Source organism: Palaemon carinicauda, chromosome 8, assembly GCF_036898095.1.
Source record: "Palaemon carinicauda isolate YSFRI2023 chromosome 8, ASM3689809v2, whole genome shotgun sequence".
NCBI classification, from domain to species: Eukaryota; Metazoa; Arthropoda; class Malacostraca; order Decapoda; family Palaemonidae; genus Palaemon; species Palaemon carinicauda.
In genome coordinates, this window is record NC_090732.1 from 46,919,152 (window position 1) to 46,925,026 (window position 5,875).

Sequence of the window (5,875 nt, forward strand, 5' to 3'; positions counted from 1 at the left end):
TCCTCAAAAATTGTGTATTATCAAGATTTAGTGACGGGAAGAACCAATTAAGGTCAGAGTTTTGGATAGATCTTCGTGATTTTTTTTTTTTTTTTTTTTTTTTTTATCCTGTGTTCGACCATGTGATTTGGTTGCGTTTCTTATCCCCCCATCCTCATACCGGGCTGTCCCCTTGCATCCTCGACTAGCCCTCGATACAATTCAGGACATTTACTTTTTCAGTTTGAACGAGTTGCTTGGTATATAAACGAGTCGTACCCACCTTCCACTTGCTACAGTTAGTGATATCACCGCGCTACTTGGAACGTAAACCTCAACCTCGCTGCCATCAACAACGGTATCATGAAGACTGTGAGTTTTTAACACATTATCCTTTCAAACGCCTTTTAGATAAATGACATAAGACATGATTAATTTCTAAAGACTTCAAAATAAAAAATCCTATTATATCAAGAAAATCTCCTCTTTCCCCTTACGAGTACAGGGATATGAACACCCGAGGGAATCCTTTGCTGATTAACGTAATTCTTTGCTGGCATTTTGAAACCAAAGGAGATGAAAATAATTACTTAGTTTCACAGATCTGTATTCTCTGATTCCTGCAAATTATAATGACAAAACTAACTGTGCGCGTGGGCTAAATAGAAAAGATCGCCACAATACACACACGCACAAAAGTGTATATATATATATATATATATATACATATATATATATATATATGTGTATATATAATACATATAGATAGGAATTTATATATATACACATATATATACATATATATATATATATATATATAGATATGAATTTATATATACACACACACACATATATATATATATATATATGTATACATATGTATATATATATACATATATATATATATATATATATGTATATATATATATATTATCAATTGCTAAGGAACAGCCCTAGTTGGAAAAGCAGGATGCTACAAGCCCATGGGGACCCAATAGGGTAAATATCCCAGTGAGGAAAGGAAACAAGGAAAAAATAAATATTATAAGGAAATTAACATAATTAAAATAAATATTAATATATAAACTAAAAAAAACTGTAACAAAACAAGAGGAAGATAAATAAGATATAATAATGTGCCCGAGTGTACCCTTAAGTAAGAAAACTCTAGCCCAAGACAGTGTGAGACCATGGTACAGAGGCTATGGCACTACCCACAATTAGCAAATAATGGTTTAATTTTGATATGTCCTTCTCCATGAAGAGCTGCTTACCATAGCTAAAGAGCCTCTTCTACCCTTACCAAGAGGAAAGTAGCCACTGAACAATTACAGTGAAGTAGTTAACCCCTTGGGTGAAGAAGAATCATTTGGTAATCTCAGAGTTGTCAGGTGTATGAGGACAGAGGAGAATCTGTATATATATATATATATATATATATATGTATATGTTTTTGTTTTTATGCATATGTGTGTTTAAGTGATATATAATTTTGGGAAATCTTTTATCAATCATTACATTATAAGCCATAAGAATAGCTATCCCCCTTTGTTACTGAGTGTTTTAGCTTTATGCGTGAATTTCAGTTTGAATTTCAAATGAAATCTATTTCTGTTGACTTTCTTTAATATAAGGAAATTATTCATAGCATTAATTCTGACACTCTTTTTTTTTCCCCTTCGATCTCAGATACTCAATGATGATATCAGTTTTGCTGATTTACCTTTCAATTCACTGTTGCAGTTTGTTTTATCTTGGGAGTAGATTTGAATGCAAGTTTCTTGCTGACTCCTTTATTTTAATATGCTATTCCCTTTCCTATTGGCAAGTTTGATTATTCATTAATTTTTCTTTATTCTTTGTTTATTTGTTTGAATTACAAATATCATGCATAGATTTATGACTATTTTCTAAAAAATTTTAACCATATATTTTGTTATTCTGTTTTTTAATAGTAACAGGTAATTATTGCCAATATTAATGATAGTTGTATTAATTTCACTTATCCTTTTTGGTCATATGTGTAGCATGCCAATTATTCAATCAAATCAATACATATTACAGGTTTTCATGTAATGGCAATAGCAAAAATGATATACTGTATAATAAGGACATCAATAACAGTACTTTAATCGTCCAATTACAGACTTTGGTACTCCTCGTCCTGTGCATACTTCTGGGCGTAGCCTTGGCTTATCCATACCCAGACCCTGAAGCTGATGCTGATGCCAGCCATCGACGTAGATTTGGTGGTGGATATGGAGGTGGATATGGAGGTTCCACTCACATCCACGCTCATCCAGGCGGCCATATTCCCCACTATCATCACTTTGGACACACTCACTTTGTTGGTTAAAGGATTTGGACGTTCGATGTACCTTGGATGGGTTGAGGCCGAGGCCTTAAACACAAGAAAGAATACTTAACAATTGTTGTGTAAAAGATATTGCTTGGTGTAGGTTCTTGAAGCTCTTTCAAGTAAAACTTTAAAAACAATTATTTTCAACTATGTTTACTTTATGTCTCAATAAATATTTCTCTAAAACAATGACGGTTTTTTTTTTAAATAAATCTTTTCTTTCTCAGCCTGGTTGTACGGTATAAGAAAGCTGCTCCATATATATATAGGTGTGTGTGTATGTATATTCACACACACGCACACACATACACACACACACATACACACACACACATACACACACACACACACACACACATATATATATATATATATATATATTACTAGCTAAGCTACTGCCATACTTGGAAAATCGCTATAACCCTCAGGGTTCCAACAGGAAAAAATAGCCCAGTGAAGAAAGGAAATATAGAAATAAACTACAAGAGAAGTAATAAACAACTAAAATATAATATTCTAACAGCCATAATACATTGAAAAAACTCTTTTGTTTATAAACTATGGAATAAAATAGAACAGTATGTCCGAGTGTACCCTCAAATAAGAGAACCCTAACAGTGGAAAACCATGGTACAAAAGGGTATGGCAATAACAGACTGGAGAACACTGGTTTGATTTTGGAGTCTCCTTCTCCTAGAAGAGCTGCCTGCCATAGTTAGAGTCGTTTCTACCCTTACCAAGAGGAAAATGGCAACTGAATAATTACAGTGCAGTAGTTAAACTCTTGAGCGGAAAAAAATGTTTGGTAATTTCAGTGTTGTCAGGTGTATGAGCAGAGAGAAGAATGTGAAATGAATAGGCCAGACTATTCCGTGTATGTGTAGGGAAAGGGAAAATAAGCCGTAAACAGAGAGAGGAATCCAATGTAACACTGTCTCGCCAATCAAAGGATGCAATACCTCTCTAGCGGTAGTACTTCAATGGGTAGCTGGGGCCCTGGCTAACTTACTACCCATAGGTGTGTGTGTGTGTGTGTATGAATAAAAACGAATGCTTGTGTGAAGAGACGTGAATAGAGAAGCAGGGGATAGAAAATGAGAGAGCGATGTGACATTCATATACTGTAGATGTTAAGGTAAGTGTTTAAAGAAATTTGATTGTTTTAAATACCATACATGCTTTTAATTAGAAATGTTTTACACCTATAATTTGTGAAAAAAAATATGGTAAAGTAATGACTTTATTTCATGTTACACTGTTCAGACTAACTACAATTATTAGAAAGTCGAGGTTGAAATGAAATAAAAGGACTGTTTGATGGTTTAATTTGTGATCACTATTTGTTTTTAACTAAAGTTGAGAGTGATAAAAGTTTAGGTCAGATAAAAAGGCACAGAACTTTAGCTGAAAGGGCAATCAATACAAGTTAGTTGAAAAAGGAAGAAAAGGTGAGAGTATTTTAAGTATAAATGGATAAGAAAAGAGGTATGGGAGAAATTTTAGGAGTAAAGTATGTGGGAAGTTCTGCAGTATTGCAGTGTGACCAGAGTCAGCAGGGAGCATTTGCAGATTTTAATTGATAGGAAAAAGAGAAGAAATGAGATGATTAGTAAAATATAAGAATATATTTAGAGGACCAAGTAGAAGGCTTAAGGTAGTCAAAAAGAAATGGAAAGAAAAGGAACAGACAGTAAAAAAGGGGGTGGATTTAAGAAGAGGAGTACTTTTTTTGTGAGATAATAGATTCAGTAAGCAATGTTTATGAGTATTTTGGTTACAGAATAAAAAGCTGGTAATAGATTAATCCTCTTCAAAGATGATGTAATAATGAGTCGCTAGAGTGAGTACCGAGTAGCATAAAAAACACGATAAGTGTAGAAGATGCAAGAAGCAGAAATAAACGAGTCAAACACGGAAGAGAATGAAGTATGTTGTAGAATGTGTGTGGAAGTTACTTTAAAAGCTTAAAACTTGTTAAGTAAACCGGAAAGTTTGGGAGATCATGTGGCACAGTAGGGAAATATAAATGTGTATTTGAATAAGTTATGTGAGCATGTCTGGATACGAGAAGTGTTCAAATGAAATACTTGAAAAATTCATAAATATTCTATTGTAAAATAGTAGAGGTACCACAGTAAGTATTGAGAGTTCATTTACTTTTTACAACAGAGAAAATATAAGATACGATTTTAATTGGGGGTGTTAGTTGGACGTCAGGTTTGACAAGGGAAGACGAGTATGAGTTTACACAGAGAAAAGACTTTGTGCATAGCGGGTTTATAAGAATCTTGGAAGTAAAGAGAAAACAATGTACGTGGCACACATAATCCTAAAGTATGTTGATTTGATAACACTGGTACAGAGTTTTAAATGAAAGAGAGAAAATAGGTAAGAGAAATATAATGTTTACTAATGAAAGTGAAGCATGTGCTAGACGCTAGAGTATAAAGAAGGTAAAGCGACTGGTTTAGTATAAAAATATGACTTGGACATTTTAATGATATATCACAATAGTAGATTAAAATCTTTGTGCAGAGATGATGTGGGAATTCAGAAAAGGATTGTAGATGTTGGTGCAAAATTGTCCTATAAAAATATGGGTAATTGATGAAGTGAGGAAGAGCTTATGTTACATGTGATGTAGTACTTAAAAGTGTTTGAAAAAAGAGAAAAGTGAAAGCAAACAGAAGGTAGAGTAAAGCTTTGAGGGCAAGCTGAAACAAGAATAATGATGCAGTGAATATTATTGATATGCATAGTAGGCAATACATGGAAGAAGAAATAGAATATTTTGAAATGGTGTTGGGAAAATAGAAGAGGTGGGTTGTATAACAGGTAGACTAAAAACAGCACGGCGCTTGCAAAATTAGGAGGAAACCTCAGAGTACTCATAGAAGGAGTTTAAATGAAGTGTTAATAAATGGATGAGAATATTGGTATTGTATTCAAATAATAGAAAATTTTCCAAACTTAAAGATAGAAATTGTTGGCATGAAATAAGTGGTTGAAATGAATTGTAATGTTAGAAAAAACATTCAAAATGGAGAATCAGTGGTAAGAGGATTTGCATAGAAAGGAGAATGGATCAGAGAGTATTGAGAAAGCTTGATCATGTAAAAAGCTAATAAGTTGGTAAAAAGAGCACGGGAAAGGACGCACCGAAAATATATGCATAATATCTTACAGAGTGTGTTCTGAATTTCCTATGGACTCCACAGAAAAAAAAAAAAAATAAAACAGTCTATTAAATTTCTTATTCCTGATCTAGATATTAATCTTTGGTACCGTCATTCAATTAGTTCATCATGCATGTTGCATAAGATTTTTCATTAATCTGACCATCCTTTACATTCAGATCTCCCTGGACAATTCTTTCCTGTTCGTAATACTAGGCAGGCAGTTAATTCTAATAGCCAGGCCTTCTCCATCAGAGGCTCAATACTACACAGTATTCTAGAAGTTTTATTCCAGCTGTTACTAAGTTGTGGAATGATCTTCCTAATCGGGTAGTTGGATCAGTAGAACTTCAAAAGTTCC

The 5,875-nt window shown here is 33.4% G+C and overlaps 1 long non-coding RNA gene across 1 annotated transcript; it reads left to right on the forward strand.

The window, feature by feature from the left end:
- The first annotated feature begins 135 nt into the window (after positions 1-135).
- Positions 136-2,527, forward strand: LOC137644872 (uncharacterized). The gene is made up of 2 exons (XR_011045217.1): positions 136-351; positions 2,126-2,527. It is a non-coding gene; the product is annotated as an uncharacterized lncRNA (long non-coding RNA).
- The last annotated feature ends 3,348 nt before the right edge of the window (positions 2,528-5,875 follow it).